Below are 23,867 nucleotides of genomic sequence, written 5' to 3' on the forward strand. Positions count from 1 at the left end.
AGAGCTGTCATTCATCATTCAGTGCACAGTACAACGATGCAAGTTTGGTTAATTGGCAACTCAACAAAGTTAAACTTTGGAGGTAGTTTTTGATTAGTTTGTGAGGCTCAGTCGCTCCAGTACAGTGCATTAAATGAAAACAACCCCAGAGACTTCTAACTGCAGAAAGCTCGGGTAGGGTAAGCAATCCATCTTTATGTATGACTGTTGACTTCCTTCTGCAAACTTGCAACTGAATGCTAATACCAAGTTCTAAACTGAATATTGCAGGCACTGCGGCAACGCAGGTTTTCCAAGTTTCCCTTTCCAAAACAACATTTCAAAAAGCTCCAATCCTCTGTGGCTACACTGAGATATGCCTTTCTATCAGTCGAATACATCCCAAACGGCCTTTCACAGTTGACCGGTGAGCGGGCTTCAGCATAGCAGCTGGAGGTTCAAAGTCACCTTGACGGAATTAAAGGGGAGCAGGGGAGCATTACTCACAGACTGTCTCTACCCACACTTTCCCTGTTGGCCTGAGCATTTAAATTGGGTTTTAAACACCATTTAAGCAAACGTATAGAGCTTACATAAGCTGAGTCACCCAACTCGACTTAGAGAAATCAATGACTCACACCCTGACTCATGAGTGAACTTCAGAAACTAGCATACCAATGACTGAGAGACGTGGACATCAAGTAGCTGTGCTGCTGGAGAGATGACGTGCTGTGAATGTTTCCAAGTGAGAACTGATCAATCAGTAAACCTTCACACACACACACACACACACACACACACACACACTCCCCTGCTCAATCACATTCATAAAACATGCAACTGCTACCAACTACCAATTACAATCACGCTACAAAAAAAATAAAGTGTGTGTTATTCTGCCTTGCAATGGCAATCAACAAGAGCACACCACGGATCCAGTGTTAGTTACATGGCATGACCCAACTGACCCAAGCAATAATTTAGCTTCAACTACATTTTTGAGTACAGTTTTACTTTGACTTAATCTGAAGAAACATATTGTTTACTCAAACAAGACCATTCTTTGTCTTATTTTCTAATTGATGGATATCAATTTTCCGGACTATAGAGCGCACCTGAATACAAGCCGCACCCACTAAGTTAAAAAAAAAGAAAAGAATTTAGAATACATTATTCATATATATATATGATGAGGGGGTTAAAATAATTCGCTGTTTATAATTTGTCGTGCATGTTGTGTTGCATGTGCTAAATAAATCTAGAGTGTTCTTCTTTGCACTGACTTCCCCTGTCTGTCTCGTTTTTGCACTTCCCATTAGAGCGCCCCCTGGCAGCTGAAGAAAAATCAATAGAAAAGCCGCATGGTTCAAAGCGTGGGAAAAAAGTAGCGACTTATAGTCCGGAAAATACAGTAGTTATGCAGATCCTATAAGGTTTTGGGGAATGTAAACTGGAAGTAAAATGTTTGAGTCCCATTTACGTTTTGACAAATTGGCACCATTTGTTTTCAGTGTAGCCACTGATAATTACAGGCGTGTAGCACAAAAGCCTCAACCTGTGCACAAACATTTTCTATGGACCTTCTTTCTACTTCCAATGCTACGCATTCGACTATCTTTGTAAGCTCTGGCCACATGATATCCCTGAATATCCAGTCCTATACTACTGGATACTGCGCTAACTGCAGCAGATAGTCAAACTCCATAGACAGCAGGAACAGTATCCACAGGCTACCAATCACTGAGTCAACTGTTCTGCTTTGATACATGAACAAATCTGGTCTTGCTGTACAAGGCTGCACAGGAACTGTGGGGTAGGGCAGCAGGTGTATACGATAGGTGGCAGATACATCTGGTATTTGTGTCTGTAGAAGGACGAGAAATCAGACCATCACCAGCTGCTAAACTTTGTCATTGAGTGAGTTTGTAACACTATATTTGGCTGTCTGTCTGTTTGGTAACTCGTGCTGAACAGTTACGTATCAAACTTCCAAAAGTGTTAGTGGTGATAATTTCATTTTTGCATGTGAAGGCTCTAATTTATGGTCAAGACAGCTATACTTATATCTTATAAAATGCTTGAGAATGTAATGTAATGGATGCTTTCTGTTTGGTGAAAACAGTAATTTCCAACTGAACAATGGAGCTAAAGTATGTATTCAGTATCAGGAACATCCCTGAAATTCAATCTCTCCGCACCACAGATCTACTCCAGCTTCCCTCTGCGGTGCTGTCTGTAGCTGGTGTTATGTTCGGTGTTGAAAGGACGTGTTCTTTACAGTGCTGTCAAAACACATGACGCAGGTGTTTGAACATAGACGCTTGGAAGGTAAAAGTGTGCTTATTTCAGCTTCATGTGACAGTTCAACTTTTAAGAACACTCAAAAACCGTCTGGTTGGACATCCCAACCTGCATTCAGTAATTATTATGTTGCCATAGTTGCATTTGAGGCCCTTTAATCAGGCAACTCGTGATGGCAACTCGTGACGGCAACTCGTGACGGCTTTGTCAGGTAAGACATAAGGTAAAAACATTGACGTCCTAAATATGTTCTAGCTTGAGTCATCTGAGCTGGTTTCTCATTTAAATCTGGAAAAAAGGAGTTTATTCAGTCAACTTATTTATTCTCCCACCAAGTTTTAAACTCCTGTTTGACCTCAGTGTCAGCTCACTTCATTACCACGGCTCACTTTGCTGAACTCAGAGTTACAAATTGGCTGCTAACTAATCAGACGTGCGCGTGTAATGCCTTGGTGTCCACCGGTCGCGATCGCCGCTGTCCATTATATCCAGACATCCGGAGAAACATGCTGCGTGTTAATGACCATCGGTTCACTCCGGTCAGCTGACAGAAACACACACTCCTGTGTCCTGCGATGATGGATGCTTTCAGCCAAATGTCAGCTGAAGGAGAAGACACTACCACGAAATAGTCTATAGAAAACAGATGGTGGCACTGAAGTCATTTTCCATATTGGTTCGACGCCATATTTTAGGGTTTTTAAAATGCCATTAGTTTTTGTAAAACATCCTTTAAAAGAAGTCATTAGAGCAAAAACTCTGGCTTCCCCAGTCATTTATTTTGAGATTATTTTGAATGTTACTTGGAGGCAAGTCTCTGATACAGTAATAACAAGAAACATGTCGCTTTCCATCATAAAGAAGTGTAATTATCTCTCTGCGGGGTGCCACTGTTAAATCTTTTATGCCTCCTAGCACCACGTGCTAACACACATTATATGGAGCTAAGTTGCTGGCTATAGCGTTACTCCCAGCTGTCATACTAATAATCCAAACAGTGCTAACAGGATATTAAGAAAATAAATAAATAAAAACTCTAAGAGGTTAATGAGACTTTGCCTCCATGGTTTACTTATGTTCATTTACATAATCAGATTGCTTCCAATTGTCTTCTCCTGACCTTGTTTTCTACAAAAACAAACAAACAAACAGTTATGAACAGATAATTCGCAAGATAGGTTTGGGAAGAAAAATAATTTCAGCTTGGATCGTGTTCACTGACAATATTATTTCCAGTAATGAAAGTATGAAGGATCTCGTTGGATGAGGCGTACCGCCAGGCGAATAACACAGAAATAAAATAAAAAAAAACACTTGGTACTGATTTTACAGCTTAGAGTCCGTTTACTATCCAAGAGTTGGATGAAGCTTTCTGTGGTCGCTGTGTCCAAACTGCTGGTGGTCGAGTTGCATCGTGCATCATTCAGTAATATAACCTAAATGTTGTATATTGACATGAATGGACCTTAATAAACATTGTTGTCGCTTTGCTGCATTTCAAACTAAAACTGCGTCCTCCAGCCGCTGATAAGTGGTGTGAAATTATCAGCAGCTCGCCCCCGACGCTCCGCAGTGATTGGTTTGGGGCTCGTTACGTTTGAGCACTTGAGCATTTTGTACTTTTGTGGGAATTTCCACATCTGTGCCGCATGGAGAGGTTTTGACCTTTCGGTCATAGCTGCTTCGTATATCAAGGGTAATCGAAAGGGCACGTGTGCACACACACACACACACACACACACACACACACAGACACAGATATAGATGTATTAGATGAGGACATCGCAGTATCCAAGAAGCTCACACACACATGCACTCACAAATATTTGGAGCAAACGCATGCACTCAAACAAACAGCCTGCTTCACCCATCAATCACCCTTCACATAAAATCCCCAAAACACACCCGCCGATCCATCTCATCAAGCCACACACACACACACGCACACACACACACACACACACACTATCTCCATCTTGAAGATCTTCTGCTAACGAACGTCGGCGGCCATTATGAAATTCCCCCTGCTCATTTTCTCTCCTTAACGAGCTTCAATCAGCTAACGGGCCACTTTGAAGTGGCGACAGAGTCGAATATAATTAGAGAACACTGAGGAAACGACGACGGTGGTGAAAGAGAGAGAGGAGGCAGAGAGGAAGACGAAGGAGTGGAAAAGACAGGGAAACAAACAAATGGAACAACAGGGGGAGAAAAAAGGAGAGACCAGATGACGGGAGAGAAGAAGAAGAACTCGAGGCCGGAGGGAAAAGTATTTTTTTTTCTTTTTTTGTAAATATTTACCTGCTTCTTTTTGGCCAATTTTGCCGCAGGAAGAGGGTAAGAAAGAAGAAGAAGAGGCGAAATACTGTAGATGAGCGGTGGAGCTGAGTGCCGGCAGCAAGGGAAGGATTGCTTTAATTGTTTTCCACCCTGTATTTTTCCACGATTATTGCCACCGGGGAGAGTGAGAGAGAGGTTAGAGAATGCAAAGAGAGAAAGCTTAGGACAAACAGGCAGATACGAAGGAGAGAAGGGTGGATGCACACAGGAGAGGAGGTGTGGACAGAGAGAGAGGAAGGATGCTGCCAAATTAGTTTCTTTTAGAAGACACAGGGTGGCAGACAAACAAACAGCGACTTCCCGCACACTTAGGAAATTGCTGGAAAGTTCAGATATATCAGGAGGCCACACAAAAACGGTGGCGGAGGTGAAATCAGGTGGATGAGAAACAGGGGAAGGCTGGCGGGAAGAGAGAGAGAGAAAAAAAAAAGAAGCATGATCAGATCTAGAAAAGCAGATCTCTGCCCTGCGCGTCACTTTGGCTCTTATCAGCCAAAGACAAATTGAGAAAAGGGTTTTTATCTCGTGCCGGTCGTATTTGAGACGCTCGGGCTGTTTCCATTCTCCAACAATATGAATGTTTGATATGAATCACCGCCCATGACAGCGTTCATGATGAGGGGTTTATGAATCAAACATGACTAATGACGTGCATTTTTTTTTATATATATTCTCCTCTTCTCTGAGGGGATGTCAGAGGTCATGGAGCTGATCGATTTATTGACTTGCTCAAGGACACTTCAGCAGGGGCGGGGGGATGCATGACTTAAGTTTGACCACCCCGATTGAATCATTCAAACCTGCTTTAATGAGACCGAATTCACATTGTGGGTTTCTAATGTACACGAAGAAAACGTTACCAGGACTCAGGAGACGGTTATGTTTGTATTAAATCATTGTCAATCTTTTTTTTATTTGTTTCTCCTCATCAACATGTGCCCTGCTGTTTTTATTAGTTTCACTTGTGATGGATATTGGAGTATTCAGGGACATGGTTACAAACTTCTAACATTTCAGCTTTTGTAACTAGAATCGCTGCCATTGGTCGACGGGAACTCACTTGAAACTGGCTTTAGATTCAGGACTGAGATTTGTTAATGGTATCACTAGTGTTTCATGAAGATCTCACCCTTGGATCCTACGGGGCAAGGCTCCAGCAGTGACTGTTTTGGTCTGTTGTCCACAGTTTTATTTTGAAAATCAAAAGTCTGATTTCCTGCCAGCTCAATCTGCTCTGTGCTTCTTGACATGGCATCTATCAAAAAGAACAAACAGTAGCGATGTTCCTGTACGACTGAGCGGTTAGTTATTTTAAGATTTGATAGTTTAGGTTTCACTTGAATGATACCATACTGTGATTCTTGGGTTAACTCATCTGGGAAAATCCACAAGGCAAAGATCTCGAAAATTAGAATCTCTGGAGATGTGATACTTTCACCAAAATGCAACAACACTGTTTACTTTCAGGAGATCTGAGGAGAATTTAATTCAAGCAGCATCACCTTCCTGAGGCCTGCACGGCTGTCAGCTGTCAGTCTTACAGTCATGTTGAAGAAACACAGATTTCAGGTTGTGCTGTTGATGGATCCACAGGACCAGCAAACATGCTGTGGTTTATGTCACATCTGTGTGTATTCAGCTTCTGCTTTACTGAAACAGCTGCTCATTCACTCCCTGGATTTGATTTTGATCCAAAATTCAAGTTTGATGAACACAACGTCCACTATCCATTTGTCCTACAATAATCAGATATCGTTTCAATATCCTCACTCACATTTCTGTGTCTAAATTTAATGCATTCTCCTACTACAATCTTCCTTGAGGCTCTCGTACATCCCATCTGCTCTTTGTTTGACACTAAAATGTTCTGCAAAAACAGTGTGACCTTGGTAAATCCAGCTGAATACAGCCTCTGCTAACATGTCTCCTCTTATGATTTGAGCCTTCTTCACATGCACATGCAGTATGACAGACGCAGCATAATGTAGGTTCCAGTGAAACTCGCACTGAAGGAAGGAATCTGCTGCATGAACACTTTAAAAAGTTTTTTTTTTTTTTTTCTAAGCAACTTTGGCTGTTTTTTTCCTTCACTATATACACACATCATATACGATGACAACTGCACGGGCACATCCGGTAGATAACAAGCCTGTTAGTGAGCCTGTTGTCCAAAGGGGATTGCTGCATATAAACTCTTTAACGTTGACAGGGGAGATTTGCATGGAGATCTTCAGCTTCAGGATTACCACCAGGCACGGTGCTGCATACAGAGATAAGCTGCGGTAAAATAATCGGTAAACTTCACAGGAGAGCTGTTAACCTGACAAAATGCAGAAGAGCATGACCAGAGGGAGCAGCTGGACTTTATGTTTTGTACTTTGCGAGTTCTGACAGCAGACGGAAAACAAACTCAAGTTAGTGACCGCCTTGAAAAACACATGCAGCTTGATTTCACGCACAACCTCCTTTACAAAAAGAAAAGAACAGTCTGTATGTGCAGTAAGACGTCACATATCCTCCTCCATGCTTCAAAGTGGGAACCACACATGCAGATACCTGTTTGCCTTTGCTCCATTTCAAAACCAACTACTCTCTCTCAGTCTTTGCAGGAATTTCTTTAATTTCCTCCAAACAGTTGATGTTAAGATGCGTCTTCTACTTGAACGATGGACTATACTTTGTTGATCAGTTCTTGCCATAATGTGGATTACTACACTTTAATAAGGCCATGAATTCCACTGGTTAACTTCATGCCTCTGTGTCTTCAGTGTTAATGTACATCTACATTGTAGGAAACAATCAGAATGGTATGGATCGATCAGCACTAGTATATAATGGCAGTAGGACACGAGCTCTTTTACAGGGTAGAAACATCGCACATCGAAGCAAGAATGCAGACATGAATAATAAAATGAATAATGCTGACTTCAATTCAGGGTCCTGGTAGTGTGCAGGATGACTCATTACCGTGGCTTATGGGACGCTTGAATAGGAACACAGCCAACATTAATGTTGTTTGTAACACCTGTGCTTTCTTCTTTTACGACAAATGTCCAAAGAAAACATTGTGGCATTGTGGTTTTAAGCATTTCTGCATATATCTAATCAAAAGTAAATGAAATTATAGGAATGGGGGATATAATATGATTTGTCAGCTTTGCTGTCGTCCACCTTCAGGACAGAGCTGGCCCTCTTGAACATTTTTTTAAACTCTTACTTTCCCCACTTCGAATCATTTAAGAGTACTGGACCTCAGTGTCCTCAGCAAGTGAAGACAACTTCTTGTCCAGGACGTCCAACCAGGCTCGATCTGTTTATTTATTTGTGTCCGTGTGGGTTCCTTCAGTTTTCAGATCTCGTTACGATTCCTGTTCTTTCTTCAAAACCGCAGCTCTGTTTGTTGTTTTCACATAATGCACATATATATTTTTCTACTAACTGGCGAGTTAAGCAGGGGTTATGATTTTAGTCGTTATGCAGGTTATGTTATGCTCCACGTATAAAACAAGCCTCATGCTTTATCGTGACTGTTCATCCCCTAACATCCTGTAGTTTGGCAGCGCTGCTGCTGCTGCACGACGGTGTGTCGAGTCTGTGCTAATTAAAAAGAGCTGGCAACCCATCACGCTTTATTTGTTCCACTGCTTCTTTTCTTCTGCAACATAGGAGGGGGAAAAAAAATGCATATTTATCAGATTGAGGTTGAATGTTACATCATATTTTATTATTGTTTTTGGGGGTTTGTTTCTTTTTCACTGAGCTGAATAAAATGCAACAATATCAGCAAAACAGTCCAAGGTCAGCAGAAAAAAATAAAAAATTAAGTAAACGATAAGGCATGCATGATTCTGTTATTGCTGGTGCACGCGGGAACTGTGCCACGGCTACAGCGGCTAACAGCCGTGAAGGAGAAATGTGAATAAAAACAAAATGCAACTTTTCAGCCTGCCTCTTGGATGGCGAATGTATCCTCTCAGCCAGAGACCATGGACTCATTTAAACCTCCTTTGTCATGTGAGCAGGGCTCATTTTGGACCAACTCCTTTTTTAAATTTTAAAAATGCTATTTATTACTTTGTGACATCAATAAATCATTACCACATTCAATTTTGAGATATTGGTAAAAAAATCTTTAGCCCAAATTAGTTGCCAGGAAGATTGACAGCCTCTGCTGCTGCGCTGTATTTAAACAGAGTCCCACAAGGTTGGACTTGGCAGGAAATCATTTGAAGTGCTTCATGGCACAAAACTAGAGAAGTGAGTGTTGTTCTTCCAAAACATTATTATTATTTTTTATTTTTATTTTTTCCACAAAATAATGAGGAAGGATTGGAAGTAGGGAAGCCAAAGGCCTTGTGGGAAACCTTGAAAATGTCAGATTTAGGAGGCTCTAGTTCCAGAATGTGACAGAAATGTAATATAATAAGCATAACATTGTTTTTATCAGTGTATAATCACCTGAAATAAGTATCATTTTTGATGAATAAATCTTTTTATAGCTACAGTTTCCCATAACAGTAAACAATGACTTGTCTAACCACTAACTATAATATATTTTTTTCTGAAAACATTTGAAGTGAAATACAGGCAATGCAGTAATAGACTCTCATTTCTATTTAAATCAGAGCTGCCTACTGTGGGAATTTGACGTAGAGCATGCTGTGTGGAAGAAGGCTTGAAACTGATTTTAAGAACATAAACACATGAGGAAACTGACTACTGATGTAATAAACTATTTATTTTTCCACAACCAATGTAGTCGCACCCTGCTGGCCATTGGTTTAAGGCACTTCTTCTATGGATTAACAGAAACTCTGTCCACTAATTATTATACAGCTACTGCTCATGCAAAAGATTATGCACGAGGTAATAAAAGGTTTAATCACAATACAGTTTATTTCCTCACTCGCATTTCGCTAATAATTACGGCAACTAGATGGGTTGAAGGGGATATGACAGGTGTTATGTCCCAGTCTATGGGTGCCTAGAGCATAACTAGAAAGCGCCCCATCTTACCTGAGTCCCAAGTAACCACGTACAACATGTTTTAGATTTTGAAAAGAAAATGATTTATTCACAAAACTCACAGAGATCAAACAACTATAACTAAGGTATGAGCTTCAGGGTGGACCAAGGCCACAACAACGACCAAAACAATTCTAACTGGAAAATAAGTCACGTACCTCAGGAAACAAATGACAATAGACTGACCTCCCTAACTAACAAAACAGGACAAATGACAATAGACTGACCTCCCTAACTAACAAAACAGGAGAAAACGAGATCAAAATGACAGTCCACCCCTACTATCCAAACAAAAACTACTTCCAATATAGAACAAACTATTTCACAAAAGGACATGCGGCTGGTTGGGAGAGGAGGAAGCATCTTTATGCTCCATCTTTATGCTCCAATCATCTCCTGGGGGTGGCACATCCCTATTTACATATGAAATTGACAATAAAAAAAACACAGGGCACACAGGCAAACACACAGCAGACTACAAAACTATGACCACAGTCATAAAACAGGCAAGCAACTTAAATGTAATGGTGATTGAAACAAAGATTGTTGGAACATTTGGGATATGTACAAAACTTAACAAAATACATAGCATATGTAGTCATTTTTGTTGAAGTCAAAGGTCAATGGTGAGGTCAGAAAAAGAAGAAAGTGTTCGGGAGCCTCTGATGTCTTATGCTGTATTATTTATTGACGCTTGGCCAAGGAGAATTAGAGACACTCTCAAAGTTCATCAGAAGTGCCTGAGTCGGTCTCACATTCTGCCCAACTCATCCTGGTGGATCGACTTTAAACCCCAAGATAACACCACAAATACTATACGCCCAGAATTAGTCAAAGAGAATGTCTTTACCCATGGAGGTGTTATTGTCAACATATTCTAGTCTGGAGACACAGATGTCTGTTTATACAGATTGAAACGTCAACGGCGAGCTATCTATTATGTCTAGGAAGGCAGCAATAGGTCTCTTCGACCCTGGACACCACAGTGTGGAGATAGACTGGCACCCAGTCAAAGCCAAACAATTGCTGAGGACCTCAAGACCCACACGTGACCTAAGAATAGAAAATTCCATAACAATTTTTAGACATCTTAGTGTTATATGGTCCTATAAATAAAACTCACTTGAGTCACGACTGTCCTTCTCATTTATTATTCAGCATTTTTCTTTTCTTTTTTTTGACTCCAAAATGAATTTTGCCAATAAAAACAATTTTTAAAAAAATCAAATCATCAACTCAGTAGTTTTTTCCCCCTCTCTCTTTTATATCTGATAAAGCATTATTATCCTGAAAAGTCAAACCTCGCCAGCTTGTGTTGTCATGCCATTGAACATTCTGTCAGACTCACTGTGAGCTTTGGAGATTTCAGCAGCAGATTTCTTTCCAGATAGACACCTCATGTCCTGCAGTATGCAATTGTTTGGAGAGGGGAAATGGAAAGGAAAACAGAGAGCAATAAATAAGTAATTGAGTAAATTTTGCCTCGCATTCAGACCCAGACTCAGTAATGAGGCTGTGTCGGGATTCAAACTGGGTAAATTTGCTTTTCCCTCTCCACTGCAGACAAAACTCACAGCAACTTTTACATAAATCTACCCATCAGGTGTCAAACCCTGACCGTGTTATCTGAGGGTGGTGAGTAGAAAAATAGGATGAGGGGAGACATCATTTGGATGGGAGCATGATTTGGTTATTTTACACTCAGTTGAGTTTGAGAGTGATAAACTGTTGTACTGTAATAGTCTATCAATGGAGCAGTGTGAGATAAAATAAATAAATAAATGCTTATTTTCACCGTGAGCTTTTGTATGTGTGTGTTTCATAAATTTGACATCTTTCTTCTTTTCCCATTATCGAGTATAGACACACACACACACACACACACACACACACACACACACACACGTTTTCAACCAGCACTACCTGTGAATTGGAGCAGATGCATAGCCACATTTGTATTCTCAAAGTCTGAATATATTTTTTGCTTGCTTGCATCTGTGTTTGAAAGAGCCTGATGGGGGAGCATGTATATGTGTGTGTGTGTGTGTGTGAGAGTGTGTGTGTGTGTGTTTAGCCCTTAGAGTATGTACCTGTGACTTTCTGCTGATTTCTACTCCTGCCGACACTCGTCCCCTCTGAGCTCTCCCCTTTATTTCTCTCTTCCTAATCTGCTCTCCTCATCCAGCCTTGATTCTTCTTGACGAGGACTCGGCTTTCCCCCTCTCCAGTCTCCATGTATGACTCAGTACACACTGTGACACACATATACGATAAAACAGTAACTTACAGTATTCTGCAGCTGAATATATACACCGACCAGCCATAGGATTATGACCACTGAGTGAACATTTTGTCCTCAGAGTTGATGTGTTAAAAACAGGAAAAATGGCCAAATTGTGATGGCTATACAACTAGGTCAGAACATCTCCAAAACTGCAGCTCTTGTGGGGTGTTCACAGTCACAAGGAAGGAAAAGTAGTGAGGGTCATGGGTGTCCAAGGCTCACTGAAGCATGAGGAGAATGAAGGCTGGCTTGTGTGGTCCAATCCAACAGAGACGTTACTGTAGCTCAAATTGCTGAAAAGCCAATGTTGGTTCTGATAGAAAGGTGAATCACAGTTTGGTGCGTATGGGGTTGTATAGCCGCACATCAATTAGGGTGGCCATGCTGACCCCTGTCCACTGCCGAAAGCACCAACGTCGGGCATGTGAGCATCATAAATGGACCGTGGCCTGGTTTGATGAATCACATTTTCTTTCACATCATGTGGATGGCTGGCTGCATGGGGAACACATCAGCTCCAGGATGCACTATGGGAAGAAGGCAAGCCGGCGGAGGCGGTGTAATGCTTTGGGAAATGTTCCGCATTGTTGCAGACCATGTACACCTTTCCCTGATGGCAGGGAATAGAGGAACACAAGGTGTTGACTTGGGCTCCAGATATAAACGATAAATGTGGACCAGTTTCAGGTAGAGGACAACAGGATGCTTGGACATCAGTAAGGAGACGCAAAATGAGGATGATTTGGCAGGAAGGTGTACAGTACCAGTCTTTAAATGTAAATGTACTTTATTTATACAGCCCTTTAAAACAGTCCTTTCGGTGTACCAGAGTGCTTTACAGCAGGTAATAAATAACGAGAACAATAAGTAAAACAAATAAATTAAAAACAATAAAAGGAACAGTAAAAACAATAAAATACAACAAAATCGAGATAGATAAAAGTGTCATCATACTACTGGGTATTAAAAGCCATCCTGAAAATGTGGGTTTTTAGCCTGGATTTAAAAGAGGCCAGTGGCGGCGACGGAAAAGGCTCGACCACCCCAGTGTTTGTATTTTGACCTGGGCACTTCCAACAAAAGTTGATCGTTAGACCTCAGAGCTCTACCAGGATTGTGGACAGTTAAAAGCTCAGATAAATATGAAGGGGCGAGGCTTAAAAACAAACATTAAAAGTTTTAAATCAATTCTATAAAGGACAGGAAGCCAATGAAGGGAGTTAAGAACAGGAGTGATACGCACACGTCGGTTGGTGTTGGTTAAAAGACGGGCAGCAGTCGACTGAGGGAAGACTGGGAGACGACGACATAAAGTGCATTGCAGTAGTCTAACCTTGAGCTTATTAAGGCATGGATGGCTTTCTCAAGGTCATGATGGCTTAAAAATATTTTAACTTTTTTAACTGACAACATTGTTAATCTGTTTGTCAAACCCGAGATGACTGTCAAAGGTCACTCCCAGGTTTCTGACGGTTGAACTCAGTTTAGTAGACAGGGTGCTGAGGCCAGCTGTCACAGTATCCCCAAACACAATACACTCAGTTTTGTTTGGCCAACCACTGCTTAATATCAGTAATACAATCAAACAAAGAACATTGTCCATTACTATTTGGCTTCACTGGCAGATAGATTTGTAAATCGTCAGCATAACAGTGAAAAGAAAGGTTGCGCCTGGCTATAATTGACCCAAGTGGTAACATGTACAATGAGAAGAGCATAGGGCCACGAATAGATCCTTGTGGAACTCCACAGGAGAGAGGGGCAATGGAAGAGGACAGGTCACCAACCATAACAGAGAAGGTTTTACTGGATAAGTGAGACATAAACCACTTCAATGCAGAAATGTCAAATTGATGAATCGATCTTTGGGGCCCAATCAATGTTCTGAATATCTGCCTGTCCTACCACACCATGAAGTGGAAAAGGAAAATGTATCCTCAGAGGGCGAAGGTCCATGCCAGGCCTCTTAGGATGGCTCCCCATCCAATTTACTCTCTGTTCCCCAAAGCAAATATATATGTATTTTTTTTAATAGATTATAAACTGAAAAACATTTAAAATGGGGAACAAAGTTAATTCATAAACTTAAAAAAAGTTGGTACAACAAACAAATTTGTGTTTAATTAAAAGTTCATAGAGCTGAAAATTGTGTTAAAAGTTGTGACAATCTTATAAAGTATATTACTCTAACTCTAAAGTCTGATTCCATAAAGTCAAAACCAAAACTTAAATTAAATCTGAAGATTTTAAAAGTTGCTTTGCCTTCAAAGGGTCTACTCTTTTTTTTACTCGTCATTATTGCCTTCCAAACTGAATCGCCTGACATTTACAGAAGGTAAATGATACGTGTGAAACGTGTGGTTAAGTAAAGCTACTTTCATAGATCACGCGAGGTAAATGTTTCTAAGTGGACAAAGAAGTCACTGCTGGAGGATCCAGCATGAGCATTTTTTGCATTTTAGCATGGACCTCTTGTGGGTATGTTTAATTCGGGTCACTTAACATGCTCGCTGAGTGAAGTAAAGCAGTGCTTAATTAAGGTTGATGCAACCTCTTTTTTTTTTTTTCCAAACCTACGCCAAGGTAATGCTGAGATTAACCATTTAAGAAGGGAGAGTGATCAGTCAACAGATGCAGGTGTGCCAATCACTCTCACCTGGCGCTGCTCTCCTGAACCTTCCCCACAGCTCTCCCCTGCAGCTGATGCTCCACGCCCCCTCCACAAACACATGTATATTCATGTCACCTCTCAGGACGTGGAGCTCTCTGGTGGAGCTCTGCTTCCCTGCAGACACACCGGGAGTTTTCTTCTCGGCTGCTTTATTCTTATTATTCTATTCATTCAGTGCTGATTTTGTCTATTTTAAATGATGTTTTCAGGACAGAACCTTCGGTTTTCTTTTTACTGTAACTTGTTTTTCTCTGAATTGCATTAGCAGTTTTGAATTGGACTTACTATCATCTGAAATAAAGAAGAGGGGCTTTCTGCACATATGAGTGTTTCCGTATCTATTTATATATGCGTGTGTGTTCCGTGCAGAGCCGGTAGTCTTGTTGTGAATCACTCCGGGCAGCATTAAGACTGGAAAGCAGACTTTTGCATTATGCATCACACACACTCTTTCTTCTCCCTCTCTGTCCTCCTCATTTCATCCCTCTGTCTGTCTCCTACTATCCACTTTTCCCTCTAATTTCTCCTCTTCGCTCTCCCTCTTTCATCATCTTTCTTTCTTTCCCTCAGCCTTTCCACATCTGTTTGTCTTCCCTCTCCTCTCTCCCCTCTGATCCCCCTCTTCCCTTTTAACTTTCAGTGTGTTTGCCGTTGTTGGAGCTGTGCGACTAATTTTAGCGCCAAATAACAGCCGGGGGTATGAACTCTGCATTTATAAGATGACACACACACACACACACACACACACACACACACACACACACACACACACACACACACACAAAGTTGGCGCGTTGAAGACATTTCTCGACTCTGATCTCAGCTCGCCACAGAATAAAACATCAGACTGAATAACACAGCTCTTTCCAAATGACTGATTCCCCACATTAATTTGTAATCAATGATGTAATTTTTTTTTCCCTCATCTTTGGATTTTTTTTTTTGCTGGAATCCCATTTCATGTGATCTATTACAATATGCAAATATGCGTAGAAGCTGAACTTCAATGCATGTGTTTTTTTCCTCCCTCTGATATAAGAATTTATGAATTTATTTTTTGCCCTGGGATCACCATTCATACTATTCATACTCTATTCCAAGTGCCCTCAATCTCAGTCTCACATGCTCACATTTGACACAATAAATACAGAAACAAACTTCCCGGATTGTTTGCGAGAAGGATTTACCCATAATTGTGGTTATATGTGACACAAGAATCTTCCAGAGGAAATGGAAATGGGCAATTTAGCCTTCAGGAAGGATAGCGACTGTCAAAGAAAATCTATCCACAGGACACACTGAGTTACGAAGGAAAAAAAAAACAGTATAATGAATGGACACAACTCCCTGCTAATTGGCTCATTCCCTGACTCCAAATATTGCCATCTATAATGATGTTTGCTTCAAAAAGTCTTTCCTTTCTGCTTTGTACTCTGAGAGTCTAGACTACAAAAAAACAAGATATTGTCCAGTGGACATTATTAAAAAGGTAAGTCGTGAAAAGTGTCCGACGTGTGGAGACGGCAATAATCTCTATTTATCAAAGAGTCTGGGATAAAACTAGAGCGTGTCCTTCTACGTGCAACACTAAGGATGTTGGTGTGTCAATTCACAAGTGAACGGGCAGGTAGATGTGAGACAGAGATGCAAACGTAATGACATAAAGCAGGACATCAGTCAAAACACTAAGGAGAGCCTTCCTTTGTCTAAGTCTACTCGTACGATGTTCAAGCTCCATTCTTGCCACCGCCGGTGGAAAAAGTAATGATTCCTTCACAGCGCTACTCGTGATCGAAAACTCCACATGATGCCTTTAAATCCGGCTTCAACTTTCATTTTTGCTGAGATCCAATTCATGGCAACATGTCGGTGTCCGGATATAGCTGTGATTGAAGTTTTCTGTATTTATATATAGGTCTTTCTATTTCTATACACAGCTAAATCAGGCATTTGGAGAAAACTCTGTGTGAGTTAAAATCAAATTCACTCCAGGGGAGAGTTAAAGTAACTTTCCTTTCTTGTATTCAATAAATTCATGGTGTGTAAAAACTCCATGCTGCATGGATACTTACTTGTGTAACAAGTATATATGTATATTTTTTACAGCAAACACATTTTGAACAAACGGGATGTCCATGACAAGTTCTAATCATTTGACTTCCAGCTGCCTGAGGTTGAGATGGACAATATATTTGTTAAAAAGGTCAAATCCGATTATCACAAGTAACAATATCAGGATGCAGGACACATACAATCAGAAATCAACCAAAACTAGAGTTTTCATTCCAACAGATCACCTCCGTCGGTGAGTTCACAGGCAAGTTCCTCCAAATTTCTGTCAGGAGAGCTAATCACTGAGTTCATTCAAACAAAATATACAAATATATTACGACAACAGAAAACCATTCACAGCGTAATATATGGTTTGAGAAGTAAAATGGCACTTTTACCTGCCCGAGGTGTGGCGTTGAATCACGCTCCCCACCACTCAACAATATTTCAGTGTTCATTCAAAGTGTATCTGTGTGTGTTTCATATAATATATATTCCCATTAGAGATTATTCTAGCTGATACTACTGCAGCTTTGTGAATCATATTCAACCATATCAAGAACAACAGATACTGAATAATCCTGAAGAAAAAAACTGTGGATCATATTCAACAACTTTATTTAACATTCAGTGCCTGAGGCATAATTTTATTACAGTTGTGCTAAATGGACTGAAGAGCCTCTTTTGAAATAATATACTCTTTGTCTTTTGTCTTTGGAAGCATCTTATATGCAATAAAACACTTTTACACTCTGTACTTTGTATTCTGCGTGCTGTTTGAAACATCCCAGCAAGGTGTTCTTTTCCCTTTAACACCGGCTCTGTGAGGGGTAAAGCGTGTTTTTTAAATGTGTTTCATGCAGATAGAGAATGAAAATTATCACAGTTCTCCCCCTTCAAGACATCCACACAGAGGTAGACTTCATAACCTGGGAAGATTAATGACAGATTCACTTCATTGTCTTGGATAGCTGAGGTTGAATGAATATCACACACCGAGAGGTGCTTTTTTTTATTATTTCTCATCGGCTTCATTTAACATCAGCCATCAGGCAGCTTTGCATTTGTGATGAAACCTCATTCTATTTGCATAATGTGTGTTTGTCTGCAAGCCCATCTCCAGTCCACCCACAGCTCTGTCTGTCTCTCTGCCATGTAGAAGAGTTGAATGTATTTGTGATGGAGCTGGATGGATCTTTGATCTGTTGGTTTGCTGTCTGCCCTCAACTCTGCTGACTCACTGTCTGTCTTATGTCTCAAAAAAATCTTTCTTGTGCTTGTACATACACATACACACTAGTTTGAACGCTGCTTGTCAGGTCCAGACATCATAAACAAACTGTATGTTCAAGATGTCACATATTGACAACTGGGTTAGAAACTATAACTACGCATACAGTGGCATTAGTTTAACTCAACTGGCCTGTAGACGTGCATACTTTAACTATCAATACTATCAATAAGTCTTGTTTAGAGGATTGATATGTGTCAACATGATTGATTTAAGAAATGGATATACCCCATCTCACCTACGCTGTGGCCATTTTTAGACATGCTAATGGATTAGCACTAAGGGTGGTGATGTCTGTCTATCATTCAGTCCACCACTTCAATCCAGACTGAAGTATCTCAACACAGGATGGTCAGATTTGGCCAAACGCTCACAAAACATGTTTTATACATGGATCATGCATCATTTTAGGCTACGGATAACACTATATTGTCATCTTTTCTAATTTAAAGTTTCAGATATTAGTGAGTCTGGCCCTGACTAGGGATGGGAATCGAGAAGACCGGCTTCGTGTGTTTCAATTCCATGAAATCGTTTGGCAGTTTATCTAACGCTTCTCTTATCGATTCCAGAAAGCACGAATTACGTCACGTAACTTCCGCAAGAAGTTGCACACGCTCGATTCCAGCAAGCACGACTAATTACGCCACATAACTTACGCAAGTTTCGCACGTGCAGTGCAATCGGCAGTAAACAATGGCACCCACTCGGTTCAAACGCTCCAAAGTTTGGCTGCATTTTACCAAAAAAAGATGGCAACAGGGCGACTTGCAATCATTGCAAAGTGGAGATAACAGCGTCGGGAGGGAACGAGCAGAAACATTTGCACACACAACATGCAATATTTTTAAATGAATGTCGTGTTTTTGACACGCTTCACACTGGAGATGAATCTCAACCTAGCAGCAGCGGCAGCAGCCAGGCTGTGAGCACCTCTGCGGTTACTACAGAAGGTAACTCTGGTAAATAACACACTGTCTACCATGTTAGGGCGATGTGCTTCTTTGTAAAACATGCTATAACAGTTAACATTAAATGAATGCCTTCTGCATTACATTTAGAAGATGAGAATCGATATGAGAATCGAATCGACAGAATCGATAATGCAATCGGAATTGTAAAAACCTTATCTATTCCCATCCCTTGCCCTGACTCGGTTTCAAATTGAAAACAAATGTTGTGATGTTGTGCACTGGCCTGCACATTAGTGTAAGATATGGAGGAAGTACATGTCCAACAACAACCTGACCTGAAAGAGAAACACGTAATTACTAAGTAATTACGATATTGAATGTTTACGGACATATAACACGTGCCCATCGTCTGAATGCTTCTCTGGGCACTGAATCTTTTACACACTTTAAAGTAGCTGATTCACATCTGATCATCAGTAACAACGACATTTTACAGGCCTGCAATTTTGTGCATTTGTCGTCTAATTACTGTGTATTCTTCAAGCTGTCAGTTACAACCGATCTGAAAAACAGGACAATATAAACCAAATAACACCCTCAGTGACATTAACTGCCTCTGAATTTCAACAAAATCAGTATTCAGCTGCAGCAGAAAGCCTCGGGGGGGATGCATGACTCCATTTTTTTCTCATTACCGCTTTTTTCTTTAATGGTCTAATTTTAAAGAAAGAGAAAGGGGGAAAAAAAAAAAACTGTTAGTTTTTTTTTCTAAAGCTGAAAAGATAGCCAAGCTCTTTTAAGTATAAGTGGGACAACATGTCCAAACATAGATTTTTCAGTAAATATACTGTCCATTCCTCATTAGAGCTGAGTAAGCCTTTAGGAAATGTATTGGCTTAGCGGCCTATAAATAAGATAGGCTTAATTTTTAGGCCTAATTAATCATGTCATCCCATATTGTATTTACAACCACAGCCGGTGATTCAGAGCCAAATTCATATCACTTTATTATATAGCTCATGAAACAACCTTGGAGAATTTGTCTGCTGTCACATTCAAAGAAAATAAGATAAAAAAAAACTGCAATGTGGCATGTGGCATCATGTGCATTGTCTCTTTCCTTTTTTTTCTAGTTTCCTTTACCTTATGTTGAAGTCCCGGAGAGCGTCTGGATTGTGCTGACCTTATTTGCATCACCGGGGCTGTTAAATCGGGTACAAAATTGGAGACATCTGCCTGTGCCAGTGTTTTACTACATGGCTTACAGCCCTTAGAGGGAGCATCTCTCTGTGTGTGTCTCTCTCTCTCTGTCCCAGATCCACTGAGAGGAATAGACCCTCTGTCGACATGCCGGCATCTGGCATTAACAAGTATCCTGGGTGTTTGGACTGTGTTCAGACAGTGCACAGACACATCAAATACAGACGGAAAGGCACCCAGGATGCCCTGAAGATACTGTCCAAATGACTTCTGGTGGTAGTCACGGGCACATTAGTAAAGATTAAAGACAAAATGTACTATAAGAGATGTTTGAATGGGATCTTACTCTGCTATATTTACTCTGAACAAAACCAAACCATATTAAATTAGTGTGTAGCACTTAAGGGATATAACAGTGTAGTAGCTGATTGCAACCCCCTTGCCTCATCCTCTTCTCTGAAGGAGAAAACTGCGATGGAAGGCCGAATCTAGAGCCAGTTTTTAGTTTGATGACCTGGGCCTGGGACACAGAGGTTGGACTCGGATGCAGAGTAGTACAGCAGGCTTTATTATGCACACAAAAATAAAGGGGAATGGTCAACAGAAAGCGCCTCGAACAGGAGGTATGACCATGAAAACTTACTATACTAAATCCTATGGTCTACGGGGAGTAAACGAAAAACTGAAGAGAACAGAAAACGCCTCCAAGGAGGGAAAAAAACACAACGGGGAATAAGTCAAAACTCTCTAACCAAAGCTATGAAAATGAAATGGCAAAAGGCCAACAAAAAAACTCTCAGATCGAGGCGGTAACTGTGACAATGAATTGCTAACTCAAGATACAGGTGGATCAAGACGAACCACATGACACACTGGCACAGGACAAAGGGAGACGCAGACTATATGAACACATGGAGGTAATGGGGGACAGGTGGACACAATCAGGAATCATGGAAGACAATCAGACCAGTGACACATGAGGAAGGGCAAGTGACCTGAAGCGAGAGGAGAGTTAATTTTTCAAAATAAAACAGGAAGTCACAAGACAAACGTGGAGACAGGACAAAAACTCAACTTGACAGGTGTGACATTTGAAACATGGTCAGAGCAACACGGTGGAATCTGTAGAAGAGGCTCAGCAGCGTCTGTAGATATAAAAGTCTCATTCTGAAGTAACAAAACATGATGATTCTTATTTTCAGGTGATCATACACTAATAAAAACACTGCATTGAATGATATACTGTATTTCCTCTATATACTGTGAGTAGAAACACACTGGACCTTTAAATCAGCTCTACAAAATAAGATGTTAATGCATCAGTAATAATTATCCAACGCTATATTATTTTATAACTCCACTTTATTGGACTGAATTCAGTCAAATTTCACCAGATCAGGTATTTCTGCATTCTTACTAATGTGAAATAATTTGAAATATTCGTACTGTGGCAGGATTGTTTTTTTTATTTCTCTCTATTTTTACAGCGCACCTCTTCTCACTTCTGAGATATCATTATTTCTGTGTTTTAATTGGGAACAACACGTGCTCCCCAGATGGTCTCCCTTAGTGTCCTTCAGCTGTTTGTCTGTATTGATCCGCCGTGGCGGAGAGGTTTGTACACGTTTCAGACAACCTCTACAGCATGAACCAAATACTAATTAAAAAAAAATTCAAATGCAGCTTTCAAGTAACAGCAGCACAAAGTTGTGTGTTCTATTGATGAAGTAATAAATTCATGAGTTGTGACGCGGCGCTACAAGCATAGTTATCTTAATGAGTGAAATTGGGTTTTATTGCAATAAGACACTGCAATATATACACACTCAAATCAAAGAGCGTCTTTGTGAGGATACTCGTGAGCAGAGAGCAGAAGAAGAGATGTCTGTTGACATTGTCTAAGGATACACTGTATCAGGAAAGGATGTGCAATATGAAGTCTGTGTTTAGTTTCAGGAAAACCAATTTCAATGCAATGTATACAAAGGCTGAGTGAACTCATATCGCTGCTTGAGTTCCACTGTCATGTTGATACATGAAACTGTAAAGCAATTTAAAGGAAACCTGCATCAAAGATTTCTTGTTGTGTGTGAGTGTGTGTGACCATTTTTTAAATTTCCTTTTCCCATCTCATTTGGCCGGGAGACAGAGACAGAGACGTAGAGGAGATTTGAAGGCGCCCACACGGAAAATATACACTCTGAGGCACTTTAATTACAGCTAATTCCTCCACATGATCAGATCAATTATGTCTCTTTCACAGATCTTTATGGAAAGTTTTTTTTATTTTTTTATTTTCCGAAAACTTGAAAAATTGAAATATGTGAATGATGTAAATGCATTTTACCCACATAGTATATTATTTTAACATTATTTTATTTTTTTAGTTAATTTTCTGTCTGATTTTTTTTTAAATTTCTGCTACAGGACAAGTGTCAAAACTGTAGTTCCTCCAACGGCCACTTGAGGCTGGTTACAGAACAAGTCAGTCTCCATAAGCCCCTATGTTAAAATGCCCAACTTCACAGAAATAAATAGAAATAAACATTTTTACATCCTCATACAAAAAACAAAAAAAAAACAAAAAAAAAAACAGCTTTGGTCTCTATAGCTAATTTCCCTCTTATTGACTTGCCCATTGAATTAAATGCTTAAATAAAAACATAACCACTTTAAATGACACAAGTGGCTTCCTTGAGCTCCCGGGCTTCATTCAGCCTGTCTCAGCTCTACCGATGCCGACACGTCTTTGCCCGGTTTCATATTAGTGCTGAGTCAGCGCAGACGGGACTGACAACACCACACACTGAGCTTCACGAGGACTCTTCTGGGGGTGATGTCACAGATGCTACATAGATCTAGATTTTTTTAGTTTTGTGCAGTCTATGGACAGAACATTTTATTCTCCCTGTGAATCTTTGTCGATCTGCATTCAGGAGAAAGACCTGTGAGAGCAGAGAGAGAGAAGAGGATGAAAGTAACACTGTGTAAGAAAGTAGAGAAACACCAGTTATGATGAGTTTTGTCTACCAACGCACTGCATTCATTTGAGCCTCTCTCTCTCTCTCTCTCTCTCTCTCTCTCTCTCTCTCTCTCCCCGTCCTTCCACCTTTCCGTTGTTTCTAAAAATAGCCGTTCCCAAATCGCATTATCTACACAAACAACCCTCCATTATGCCTCTCCTCCATCGATTTAACACCCAGGAATGTTTGACAGCTGGGCTGGAGGTCATTTTTCATTCTGCATTTGTATACTGTAGGTGTACATACATGCATATGTGTGTGTGTGTGTGTGTGTGTGTGTGTTTGGCGCTGGCAGGTGCCAAGTTGTAACCTGGTGAAATATAACTGTGCAACACACATTCTCATTCGCGCTCGTACACGCACACACATACAGGTGTCAATACAAATGCACCAAAGAAATCAGATATTACACATTTTTTGAAGGTTGATTTTGTGCGAGAATATCAATGACAGAAACTCTGTTTCTCTCTCTCTCTCTCTCTCCTACACACACACAATAATGAACGTGTCTTGTAGGCGGGGTTTATCTCCAACTACAAGTTGTTCTCTCTGATATGAGGAATAAACATGCACAGCACTCGGAGCGCTCTCTCAAACATGCTTCAGTTTGTATGGATGTACCTGCTTTACAGGTATTCCCAAGCTCCCACCCACTGCCACATCCAACACTGAAGGAAGTCACAGTGGACGACCTAATGAGGGCAGAAAAACATCCCAAATAACTGAAAAAAGATAATCTGCCACAGGCTTTAACATCCTCAATCCCTGAGAAGTAAAGAGCATGTGA

Source organism: Larimichthys crocea, chromosome I, assembly GCF_000972845.2.
Source record: "Larimichthys crocea isolate SSNF chromosome I, L_crocea_2.0, whole genome shotgun sequence".
Classification (NCBI taxonomy): Eukaryota; Metazoa; Chordata; class Actinopteri; family Sciaenidae; genus Larimichthys; species Larimichthys crocea.